General features: G+C 36.2%; 1 protein-coding gene across 1 annotated transcript in view; it reads right to left on the bottom strand.

The window, feature by feature from the left end:
- Positions 1–13785, bottom strand: part of LOC131973446 (teneurin-3) — a 752262-nt gene that overhangs the window by 682495 nt on the left and 55982 nt on the right. The gene's annotated exons all lie outside the window — the stretch shown is intronic.

The following is a 13785-nucleotide window of genomic DNA, read 5'->3' as shown; positions in this document are numbered from 1 at the left end:
GCCTTTTTTTCATTTGAATCCTAATGCTCCAGATGCCTAGCTGCCAGCTCATGTCTGTCCACTGTTAAAATAAAATTTTGGCCGGGACTTTAACACATTAATTAAGATTAATGTGTCCTTGTGACAATATGGTATTTCTCCATTAATTTTAAATTTTTTGAAATGTTATATTTTTTCTAGGGCCGGGACTTTAACGCGTTAATTAAGATTAATTAATTGCACTAAAAAAATTGATGCATTTTAATCACACTTATTTTTGCACTGCGGTACGTTTCTCACTGGATGAGTTTCAGGCGGACCGATTATACTGGAGCACCAACTAGCGTTCATGAGTTCAGACAACAACAAACCACAGTGAACATGAAGGAAGAAGCTGATGAGACGCTTTGGTTGGCCCCGTGGATGATGGGACATTTAGTTACTAAAAACCAACGGATGGAAGCGTCGATAAAAGCATGGTTGTGTTGCTATGCAACAAGGAATTCACATATCACCGCAGCACATCCAGCCTCAAGTATCACCTCAGTGCAAAACATATAGCAGCTAGCGGCTAGTGTGGTAGCTAGCGTGTATTGTGTTTTACTTAAAAAACAAAGTATATTTCTAAATATGCTATTGCTACAATTAATGGCAAAAATTGCACTGGTCTGTTGGACTTGAACAAAAATAAACAATATTTTTGTTGCTTAAGCTTATGTATTCAGGCATTATTCAATGGTGTACTAAAATCCATGTGGAAAAAATTACTTCTCACTGTTCTCAGGTCAAATATTTATATGCGATTAAAATGCAATTAATTTCAATTAATTAATTACAAAGCCTCTAATTAATTAGATTTTTTTTTTTTATCGAGTCCCAGCCCTAAATAAAATACTTTAAAATATGCTGTGTATGTATTTGTGGTACAAATTGAGTGTGTGTATGGGGACAGAGGGTCATGGGCAGATCATGTGTGTGTGTTTGTTAGCACCATTGTAATGAAAGTGTGTTGATCTTTGTTAATCAGTATTCTACAGATCAGCAGAGGGCTGGGTGAGGCATAGGTAACACAGTGGGATACAAACACATTTGTGTAACTACACTTCTAAGAGCCCTCCAATGACTGCTTGCCTGCCTTAACCCAGTTGAAGTCGGATCAGGGAGAATACATTATCAGCCGCCAAGGCTTTAGATATAACCAATCAAATCACCTCATTCCCTACCCTTTAAAAGCACTGCACTCTCTGCCACGGCGTTCTGATAATTTGGTGGCAGAATGGAAGCATTCTCTTCCAAGCTCGTCCCCTGAGGAAACGGATGCCCATGTGCACAGAACAAGCAAATATACGGCACCTTCCATTAAATTAGCTCAGGAGGAGATAACACATTTGGTTAATTTGTTTTGCTCTGGTCCTCAGAGCACAGTTGCACAGTATAGGAAATTGCTTAATGATATTAGATGGTTCAATGATATTAGATGAAAAGCCAAATAAGAGTTGGAGCCAAACCGAGAGAGGCCCTTCCAGCAACCAATCCCTGACATCTGTAAATGATTCAGCCTATTGTGATTATTATTATTATTATTATTATTATTATTATTATTATTGTTATTATTATTATTTTGAGGACTACATCCTTGTAACTCCGGCTTGTAACCGGAGGGTTGCCAGTTCAAATCCTACATCACACTTCAAAAAAGGTGTGTCTAAAAACAAGATAAAAACACTAAATCTGAGGGAAATGATCTTGCTGCATCGACAGATAATTTCACTTTCTTAAATTAAGATTATTAAATCTAGAAATAAGCATGTTGAACGCTTAAAATAAGAAATTAACTCTTAAAACAAGATTAATTATGTAACACTTCTAAATCCAATTTTTTTTTCTTTTATCTTGGTAAGAAACAAATAATGTGCTTGTTTAAAGAGTTAATTTCTTATTTTAAGCATACAACATGCTTATTTCTAGATTTAACAATCTTAATTTAAGAAATCTTGTCAAGTGAAATTATCTGCAGCAACATCATTTCCCTCAGATTTAGTGTTTTTATCTTGTTTTTAGACACACCTTTTTTGCAGTGCAAGGACTGAATTGCCCTTGAGCAAGGCACTTGAAGCAATGCAGCTACCCACTGCTCCTAAGCATGGTGTGTTCACTGGTGTGTAAAGGATGGGTTAAATGCAGAGGTTGAATTTCCTCCTTGTGGGACGAAAAAAGGGAATCTTACTGAGATACTGAAACTTAAATGTTCTTTCATTCTATTAGTAAAGTTTTTTTTTGTTATTATCATGCTGCTGGCCGTGTGTGTGTGTGTGTGTGTGTGTGTGTGTGTGTAATGGAGTTAGAGAAAGGATGTAAGAACAAAGACAGAACAGTGTGAGCAATACACTGTGTTTATAAAGCCCTTGTGTGATTGGCTGCTGTGTATCTAAGAGGTGGGGAGGGAGTCTTCCCTCATACTACTGCCGTCCCATTGGCTCTAGTAACGAGCCATTGACCAATTGAACTTCCCTGCCCAAATATGGATGTGTAGTAACCCGGTCACCATCAAATCACCAGGGGCTCTTCTTTGATTCTTTGAACCTCTTGGCTGCACTGTTTTCTCATTTTTTTCTTTCTTCGAGGAAATGAAGATAAATCATACATAATTAGGATGCATCATTTCAAAAGGTTTATTCTGTTTCAAGCTCAGTTTAGTGAGCAGGGCAGCATTCAATACATCAATATGGCAGTTAATCATTTGTAGAGGAACAGCAGCCATAAATACTGTAATGGTGCTGTTACTCCAACGACTGCAAAAGGTCAACCTAATATATATATATACATTCTACAATACATACTACAATACATTCCTGTAGTTTTTGCATTTATTTTTTGTAAAAATACTTTTTCTCACTGTTAAATGTACTAAACACCATATCTCTAACAAAAATATACAGATTTTTAATGGTAAAATCTTTCTTTCTTTATATTTTTAATTAATTTATACTATTTTGTAAAAATCTGTTTTCACTTTGATATTAAGGGTTTATTTTGCAAATTCTTTTTTAAAAAGGCCAAATTATATCGACCATGATTTCATGTGTAAAAGCAACAAAAGCGTGAAACATCCAAGGGGTATGAATACTTTTGCAAGGCACTGTATATACAAGCCATCACTGTAATTTTTGCATTTTTTTTTTTTATGGTAAAATCTTTAATTTATGCAATATTTATAATGTATTTTCTTGTCAATTATATGGCAGAACAGCGTTTCTTTTGACAGAAAAACTTTATATTATTTATGGTAGAAGACACAAAAAAAATGTTTGTAGAAATTACAGTAAAAAAAACTGTCAAATTGCATCAGAAATAGGGCGTGAAATTTAAAAATTGTATATCACCGTACTAGACACTTTTAATTACCATAAATCACAGAATAGCACAAAACTTTAACTTTTACTGTCATAAACTGTAGAAAACACAGTTTTGCTGTAGAAATGTAACATTTTCATGTACAATTAATAGAGATATACCTTAATGTCACAATGACACTATTACCCCAAAAATAGCAGGATTATTCGGTCTAAATTGCAGTTTTTTGCTGATATTTACATTTAAATTTACAGTAGAAAACCCACTCTGTGTGTTTTATGATGAAGTTCTGGCAACTAGAGCTGACGGTATTTTACCGCAAATTAAATAGATTTTTTTTTAACAGTGTATGTAATAAAATGGCGATCTTAAACGTGAAATCAGCAGTGCTAATATCCTTTTACCGTAATATTAGAAAAAAGTTAAGTTCCACCGTAAAGTTCTGGCAACCACAGCTGCCAGTTTTTTTTACCGTAAAAACATTTTTTTATTTTTTTTTACAGTGTATCAAGTTTCAGTTGTCTGCTTGCTATAGTAATTCAGTTTGCATGTGTCAGAGTTTTGCAGGTTTTAGGGGTCTTTTCATTTGCGATTGCCTCCATTTCCTGTGAGCGAATGGGAGTGAATTGGAACATTCAGTGAGGGAGTATGAAGCTAACCCATGCAGCACATTTGGTTTCGTCATTAATTTGTGTGGGATCATGAGAAACAAAGCATCAACAGCATGACCTTGGCCATCAAGTGTATGGTGTTATTTTGTGGCTCTGAGAATATCTGTACTCTCAGTAACAAGACATAAAATACATTTTCAGAAAGAGGAAAAATGTCTACTGTGTGACAGTTCTTGATCTCAGTGACCCGTTAGTCAAGGCGCTGGCGCGTTGTGGTGAATTGCTGGTGTGTTGTGGCGAATTGCTGGCGCGTTGTGGCGAATTGCTGGTGCGTTGTGGCGAATTGCTGGTGCGTTGTGGCGAATTGCTGGTGTGTTGTGGCGAATTGCTGCCGTGTTGTGGCGAATTGCTGGTGTGTTGTGTGAATTGCTGGCGTGTTGTGTGAATTGCTGGTGTGGTTTGCACTTCAGGGCCACCGTAGAGGTCTGAAGTTGTATGACATTCAAGTTTCACCTCTGATAAATACTTTATCTTTACTGAACCATGGCCTGCTGTATGCACACAAGCATTAACATATGGCTGTGATGCAGTTTGAGGTTAAAACACATATGGCTGCCTCTTATAAATGTTAGATCACTGAACCCAAGTGGAAGAGTTAAAGTATCGCATGAGTAACGAACAGTAGTAAAAAAAAATAGGGTAACACTTTACAATAACCATCATTTATAAAAAGTAAACAGATAGTTTATTAATGTTTAATCATCATTTATAAGCCATTTAGAATCGTTAATACATAATTTATTATTGTTTAACTATCTAAATCATTTATAAATGGCAAATAGATGGTATATTAATGTAAGTTTATAGTTACTTTACCATTAACAAATAATTAAATTATAATTAATAGTTTATTAATTAGATACAGTTATTAGCTGCACTCATAACATTTTTAACACCATATTAAGTATGTTAATGATTTTGAAATTATTCATATACCTTTAAGAAATTGGTTGAAAACATTTAACAATTAAATATGTGTAACACGTTTATATCTGGTTTATATTGGTTTATAAACTATCTATAAACATCACTTAGTTGGTTATTGTAAAGTGTTACCAAAAGTGGCAACAAAAGACATGAGCTAAAATTTAACGTCTGATCTTAATGCTCAACTGAAACACACCACTCATATTCTGTCCAATGCTACGCAGCCTCCACCAGTTAGGCATTACGGTATGGTATTTTTTAATGCATTAGGCTAAAGATAATTGCTGTTCTGCCAAAAGCACACAGTCTGTGTTTGGCAAGCATGCTCATTATAAGTTGGCTAGCCATATGCAGTGGTGGTTCTACACAGGGGCCTACAGGGGCCACTGCCCCTGTGAAGAAGCCCTTGGCCCCTGCTGTGGCCCCTGTGTCAAATTAATAATAAAGTGATGAAAAACGATGAATGACAGAACAATTCTTACCTATTTTTTGTTCAAACAATACTTCATTGTAGACAAAAGGAACCCAGAATATGTACATTGTTTCATAGCTTAATTGTTCAATAAAAGCTTGTGTATTTATAAAATAAGATCATTATTACTGTCCTGCACTTCCAAAATATAAAAAAAAGTAATTGTGCACAAAAATAATTGTTATTGTTGGTAAGTTTCATTGTTTCAATGTATTTGTGTCTTCCAAATATACTTAAATAAGATGTTTAAATACGCTAAAATAAAGGTTTTGAATGCTTAAATATCATCTTTGCCGTTTTTTATTGTGCCCCTCTGATTAAACACTGGCCCCTGCTCGGCCCCAACAGGGACACTGGTCTAGAACCACCACTGGCCATATGTGCTAACCAAGCACAACTATGGGCCATATTAAATCATCTGAGGGACACTTATGTGCATGTGATTAACTCCCGAAACGAATCTAAAGACCCTATGAAATGATACTTGTACTATATTTGGAGCCTGGGAGTAATGGGGAAGCACTGGCACTGTCCGGCCATAGATGTGTGACAGACTTTAAATTAAATTTCTCAATGTTGACTACATCAGAGACATTTATTTTCCAGCAAGCAATTCTCGCCATGTAAAAACCTTTAACACATTATTCTGCCGACAGAGTGCAAAAATGTGGGTGTATCTTTGCGGTCTGACAGCTGATTTTACTGCAAAGCTGACATATCTGACCCTTTTATTTCTTTCAAATATGTAACATAACACTATCAGCCACTTATCCACAATATAAAAGCCAGGGAGGAAAATAAATTATTCAACTTTTATTGACTTACAAATTGGCATTCTTTTCCAAATAATCCTGACTTGCAACAATCTGTTCATTTACTGAAATCTTCCTCACCCCTAGCCTGGGTATACCCCATACTGCCTTGCGCGCTCAATTTCATTTCGAACCTGCAGCCAGTCTGGCAACTACGGCCGTTTCTTAGCCCTGTTTACGGATCCAATCACAGAACGGGGAGGGACGGCAAGACGATGACTCGTACTACTCGACAGATGGAAGCTTGTAGTTTTGTAGTTTTCTTACGGATCCAACATGGCTGCAGCAGACGCGAAGCTCTCTTTCGATCTAGCTGTAGACAGTGTTCTAGGTAGTTTAGAGCCACAGTTGATTTTAAAAGAAGATCAACGTTTGACTTTACACTCCTGTTTCATCACCAAAAAGGATGTTTTAGCCTTGCTTCCGACAGGATTTGGCCAAAGCCTAATCTACCAACTAGCCCCGCTACCGCTCACTGCTGTAACGCCGGTGATCTGGCTACGAGCCGGGGGACAGCGGAGCCGCCCAGAGACCTGCAGCAGCTCGTCTATTGACCATAAAATCAGTGGATGTGTGTGGCCGAATGACATGAGGGGGAAATAAGGCGTAAAATAAATAATCTTGCAGAAAGCGAGAACTGGAGAAGCAAATCAGCAAGCAACACTCTCTCACAGACACACACACACACACACCTTGCAGAAGCAGAATTGAGCATTTAGTCAAAGTAGAGATGGGCTAGTCTGGCTATGTAAACATCAATTTCTGTTGCTCTACATACGTTATTTGGTATAACTGATACGATTGGCTAAGAGCTACATACAGACGCTTGTGATAGACATTCGTAGCGCCCAATAAACGGCTCTGGAGGATCGTAAATCACGCCTCCTGTATGGAGAAATGAACGGCTGGTTTCCAGACGAATCTCATTTGTGATTCGTCTGGCGTTAGCCAGGCTACAATATCACAGGATGCACAACAGAACTGTAGATTGGGCTGACACAAAGGAAAAACCTAAATAAAAGAGTGATAAAAGACAATAAAAGCAGACGCTCATGCTCTGTGGCATCACCTTTATCCTATAATGAGACATTTCTGTCTATGTGGGAGTGGTCCATCCACAGGGCAGTAGGGCTCACTGAATGGTGTGATAAGTATGAAAATGATGTAAATCATATGCTGTGGCCTTTGCAGTGAGATCTCAAAGCACTTGAAAATCTAAGGGTGTAAACCGTTATGCTGAGCAGGAGCAGTGGGATATTTCTGGGATATTGGCAAATGAATCATCTATCTGCTTTTTCCTGCTCCAAACCATCATTTTTAAAGCAGTCTTTAAAAATACACTATCAGTCGAAGTCTAGAGTGTTTTTTGTTCCACATCATACGTACAGAAAAAGTAGTCGGGGTGCAGCAGTTATGAAGTGTCGATTTGTGGAGTGAATGTGAGAAAACTGTTTTTCTCACATGTTGATGCATATGGATGCTGAAAATGGGACATTGGCTTTTCATGTGTTGACACGCTCTAAACCAGGGATGATGCAAATCAAGACTCTGCCAGTGTACAGGCTTACACAAAACAATGGGGGCAAGTGTTGTGATGTGTGTCACATGACCCCAATGTGTTCTGTATTGACTTGGCCAGGCATCACCAACAGTACAAGCCTCGGTCTGAATTAAATGATCTTTTCACCATGTTTCCAGGGTATGACACAGAGAAAAAGAAAAACACCCAGGCAGGTTGTATATAATTAGACCAATCAGGTCATACATGAAATCATAAAAAGTAAAGTTAGCAGAATAGGTTGCATTAAAACATGTTTTAAAAAAATCTAGTTAGTATGGGGTACCAGGCTCGTTGCGACAAGCTATCCGGTCCCTATATAACCAAAGTGTAAAGTGTTACCAAAATAATCAGGTCATATAGGTGAGGTTGTGCTGAAAGCAATGATACCAACACGTCATGGTAAAGATGTTTAAGTAGTTTACACAGGCAGAATGAAAAGGAGTCTAAAACTGACAAAATAGCCCCAAACTCCAAAGGGTTAAGTAATGTGAATGCTTAGACTTCTAAGGATTAAAATAGCATCAAAATGGTTCCAAAATCATTCCTATTTAGCATGAGAAAAGGCACTTGATAGCACCTTGATGTGGTTCCCTCATGCTAATCACCTGTGATGGTGTGAGGCAGCACACTTTAGTCAGAGTGTAGAAGGCTGCTGTGAGCTGAGACCTGTGACAGCATTAATCAGTCAACATGTAGACATGACAGGCTTAATCAAGGCAATGAGCGGATGGCAGGAGTGCTCGCTGGCTGAAAATCAACACCGAGTCCATTTGTACATCTCAATTGCTGACTGTGATGCATATAAATAACTTGCATGGCCCATTACACTCATCACACGCTGACAGAAACACACTAGGTTACATGAACGCACACACAAACGTTCTGCAAGGAGCTCACTGACGACTCTCAGAGTTGTCAGAGTGAATTACCTGCACGTCAAAATGGAACAGATAAATTGGCGGGGGAGCACTGCAAATTGACTCGGTCAAGGCTGTTGATCTGTTGTTGTAGTGCACAGAGACAGATACACTCACTCCTAACACACACGCATACACACTAATTTACGGTATAATACCGGCAGCTGTGATTGCCAGAACTTCACTGTAAAAATTACAGTGAGTGGGTTTTCTACTGTAAATTTAAATGTAAATACCAGCAAAAACCGTAATTTAGACTAAAAAGTCCATTTAATTTTTTAGAGTAAATGTGTCCTTGTGACAATATGGTATTTCTCCATTAATTGTAAATTTTTTGAAATTTTATATTTTTTCTAGGGCCGTGACTTTAACGCGTTAAAATAATTTACGGATTTTAATCGCACTTATTTTTGCACCGCGGAACGTTTCTCACTGGATGAGTTTCAGGCGGACCGATTATACTAGAGCACCAACTAGCGTTCATGAGTTCAGACAACAACAAACCACAGTGAACATGAAGGAAGAAGCTGATGAGAGCGCTTTGGTTGGCCCCGTGGATGATGGGACATTTAGTTACTAAAAACCAACGGATGGAAGCGTCGATAAGAGCATGGTTGTGTTGCTATGCAACAAGGAATTCACATATCACCGCAGCACATCCTGCCTCAAGTATCACCTCAATGCTAAACATATAGCAGCTAGCGGCTAGTGTGGTAGCTAGCGTGGATTGTGTTTTACTTCAAAAACCAAAGTATTATAGTTTACACAAGGTCTACCTACCTATAGGCTACCTGAATTTATGAAATGTACTATATTTCTAAATATGCTATTGCTATACTTAATGGCAAAAATTGCACTGGACTGTTGGACTTGAACAAAAATAAACAATATTTTTGTCGCTAAAGTTTATGTATTCAGTCATTATTCAATGGTATACTAAAAATCCATGTGAAAAAAATTACTTCTCACTGTTCTCAGGTCAAATATTTAAATGTGATTAAAATGTGATTAATTTCGATTAATTAATTACAAAGCCTCTAATTAATTAGATTCATTTTTTTAATCGAGTCCCGGCCCTAATTTTTACAGTTAAACTGTGTGTTTTCTACAGTTTTTAAAAAGTTTTGTGCTATTCCTTGATTTACGGTAAATAAAAGTGTCTACCACGGTGATATGCAATTTTGAATTTTACGCCCTATTTCTCATGCAATTTGAGAGTGTTTTACTGTAATTTCTACTAACATTTTTTACAGTGCACACACTCACTCCAGTGAGTGAAAATACATAACCAACAAATTGAACATGAATTCAATAGTTCAAAACACAAAACTATAAATATATAATTTTGTGAGTTTGTGAGTAAAAGATGTTAGGAATTTATTTCCACTGTTTAAAAATGAAACAAACACACTGATGAATGCCACTTGACAAAATTGTGTTGCAAGTTATAATGTTTGTGAATCATCCAAGGTGGTTAACATACAAAATTGCTCATTTGTTTTTGTTTTTTTTAAGTCAAATATAGAGTTTTAGAATAAGTGAATCTATTTGCATCTAAGTTGCAAATAAAAATCTAAACAAAAAAGTTTTCGATTTCAATTTTGCTTTATTTCAGAGAAATAATTATATAATAAAAACCACAAAATCCAACTCAAAACCAAGCAGTAATTGCCCTTGCCACGGCCTGCTTTGGATATATATACTAATTTAAACATAAAAATAATAGAAATTATATGTTTAGGAATGTTAAGGGGAATTATTATCTAGATAGTGATGAAGTAGAAAAAGTGAGATAAAATTATATTAAGACTAAAATATAACATTACTTCATAATATTAAGTCTAAAATTGGCTAATTATTGAACAGTTGTTAAACACTTTTAAATACACCTATAAAAAACAATTTGAAAATGTTTTTTCACTGAAAACAAAATATAAAAGCTGAAAGAAGACAACAACATTGTAGTTACTGCACTCTGGTTTTGCTATAAAAGGTTGTAAGTGCAGTAACTACGTTTTTGGAGTCAAAGGTCAAATAAATCATCACGATTTTTTAGCATAAAAATGACATCATCAATACATGTAGAAATAAGTGTCATATCACGTATCTACCTATAACTAGTTTGGTTGGCCAGTTAAAAAACGTTAAAACACTTCAAAGCAGTTTTTCTCAGTTTTACCTTTTGCCTAGTTACTGCAGTTAGACTTTGTAGGACAGAATAGTTGTCACACTTTTCCCCAAAAACAAAACAACAGGGATCTTAATTTGATTTGTGAGCAGAAAAGATAAAATTGAGTTGCTAAATGTTGAAAGAGACTATAAGGCACAGGAGTATATTTAAACAAACACCTTCTAAAAGTGAATGTTGAAATTGCAAAACCAGCGAGAATAATGAAGAAAAGGAGAAGCGGATTCAAGACACCTGGACAAGGAACTGTAAAGGAATGATAAACCTAACTGGTATAGCGTAAAGAGAAGACATCACAGATCTAGAGGTAACACTTTACAATAACCATCTAAGCGATGTTTATAGATGGTTTATAAACCAATTATTAACCATTTACAAAGTGCTATACATATTTAATCTTTAAATGTTTTCAACCAATTTCTTAAAGGTATATGAATCATTTCAAAATCATTAACATACTTAATATGGTGTTAAAAATGTTATAATGAGTGCAAATAAAACTATTAATAAACTATTAATTATAATGTATTGGTTTTTTAATGGTAAAGTAACTATAAACTTACATTAATATACCATATATTTGCCATTTAAAAATGATGTAGTTAGTTAAACATTAATAAATTATGTATTTACCATTATAAATGGCTTATATATGGTTAATAAATGATGATTAAACATTAATAAACTAATCTGTTTACCATTTATAAATGATGGTTATTGTAAAGTGTTACCCCTTCTTGTTTTGTGAAAAAAGTTTTTTTTTGTTTTTTTTTGTGATAAGTCTGGTATTGGATAATTTGTGAATATAAACAGATTCGAAGTCTTCTGAATTTCAAGCTCCCAAACTTTATGATTTAGAAAATTACACTGACCAAGAGACTCACTTCTACCAGAACATTAATATGAACTGCTGTATTTTTCCAAAGATGAGTTTAATTTAAAAATGAAGGCTTTTTCTGTGATCCGCTTTCAATGAATTTAAATGAAAGATTACCATCAACACTTTCAGCAGAATTTTAGCATAATTGCAGTTACAGAGACCTGTCTGAGAGATGATAAAGGACTTCACTTAGATGCAATTTAAATATAAGGTTATTGGTGAAATAACCCAAAAGGGTTGTTAAATAAGAACTGCCTGTATATATTGCTGTTCACTTGTAATGCTCTATCTGTCAGACTGTGCTGAAATGTGGGGAAATGCAAAAAAACAAATACAGACTGTTAGTGTGGCTCCGTCTAGTTTTACTTAAAACGCACACTTCAATTATGGAGCGTGAGGATGTAGTTGACGCGTGTCTTAAACCGAAAAAATCCCACAGTTTCTTTCTTATGGTTTATTGAAAACCTTTCGTTTGAGCATTACAAACAATAAACTGCAGCAATCCAAAAATAATAATAATGATAAGCACGGTCAAAAACTAGTGTGCTCTCCTCGTCTCCATAATCCTAATTACAACAAAGTAAGCAATTATGACGTTACACACATCTCAGCCAATAATAAGAGTGCAATTCCTACGAACCAATAGGCATTCCTACAACCTCAATAAAGAACTATAAACTTATGAAATACAAATCTGAACTATTTATCAGCTTCTCTACAATGTACAAAATGGCTCTAACACAGACCCTGTAATTAACTCCAGAAAAGAGCTACTAGAATAATAAATAAAGCTGGATATCATGAATCCAATCATACATTTCCAGACAATGTTGATTATTGTCTCTGCACCTTAATCTCTTAATAATGTACTTTATCACCTGTGTCTTTTTTATCTACTGCTGATTTTAATGTGTCTGAGTTTTCTCTTAGTTTTTGTTTTTTGTTTCTGGTTTCTGTAGCACTTTGGGATTTCTGTGTGAAATGGCTTTACAAATAAAATGTATTATTATTATTATTAGTGTCAGTGCATGCTGGGATATGCTCCACTCACCGTCCACAGCAGTGGTGGTGAATGGCTGATGTCCCAGCAGGGACATCACAAATCCTCAGGCCTGTGTTTGAGACACACTGAGGCTACATTTACATGATGGCGGTCTGAACAGAAGACGCAAAATTGGCGTTGCATCTTCACTTTTTATACTGCGTTTAGACGAGCGTTTTCGGGGGGAAATCTGTGTGGGTATGCATGCCAGGCAGCATCACTTAACCCTCTGGAGTCTCCAAAAGCGCCAAAGCATGGCTTCTTCATCACATCCAGACTAGAAAACAAAGCAGACCAAAGAAGACACAAAAAGACACAAAATTATGGAGAAAAAAAAGACACAAAATGACCAAAAAAGACACAGAAAAGAAACAAAATGACCAAAAAAGACACAGAAAATAAACAAAATGAAAAAAAGACACAAAATAACTAAAACAGACACAACAGACACAAAATGACCAAAAAATGACTTACAAAGCAACATAGCCCAAGACTCCATAGAGTTAAAGAGATAAGAGCATCGTTGAGCATGCAGAAGTTTTCACGCCACACATTTTCATCATCTACTCCTTCCACAAAGTTCTCCACCATCCACTAGATCTTCCAGGTCTCGTCCAAAGCCGTCTGGCTCGCCTCCCACCAATTGGTGCATCCAAAATGTGATAGAGGTAATTCCAGATCCTTCTCTGTTCACTAATACTATCTGTACATATCCTGTACATTTGGTGGAAAGACTCCTGTAAGTTTATTAGAGCTGCCAGAGCAGCTTGAAGGTCCGACGCATGAAAATAATCCCACATGTTTGTTTATTTTCCTGTACTGGAGCATGTATGTGACGTGAGCAGATCTGAGCAGAGTTTTGTGTCTTCGCAGTGTAGACAGACACGCTACGGTGGAGCGGATTACAGTTTTACACTCTGGAGGGTGTTTTTTTATTTATTTTTGCCCCCAAAACGCCTTCATCGTCTAAACCAGGGGTGGG

This window comes from Centropristis striata, chromosome 1 (genome assembly GCF_030273125.1).
Source record: "Centropristis striata isolate RG_2023a ecotype Rhode Island chromosome 1, C.striata_1.0, whole genome shotgun sequence".
Lineage (NCBI taxonomy): Eukaryota > Metazoa > Chordata > Actinopteri > Perciformes > Serranidae > Centropristis > Centropristis striata.
Note: the sequence above shows the minus strand (reverse complement) of the source record. Positions and strands in the feature narration are given on the sequence as shown.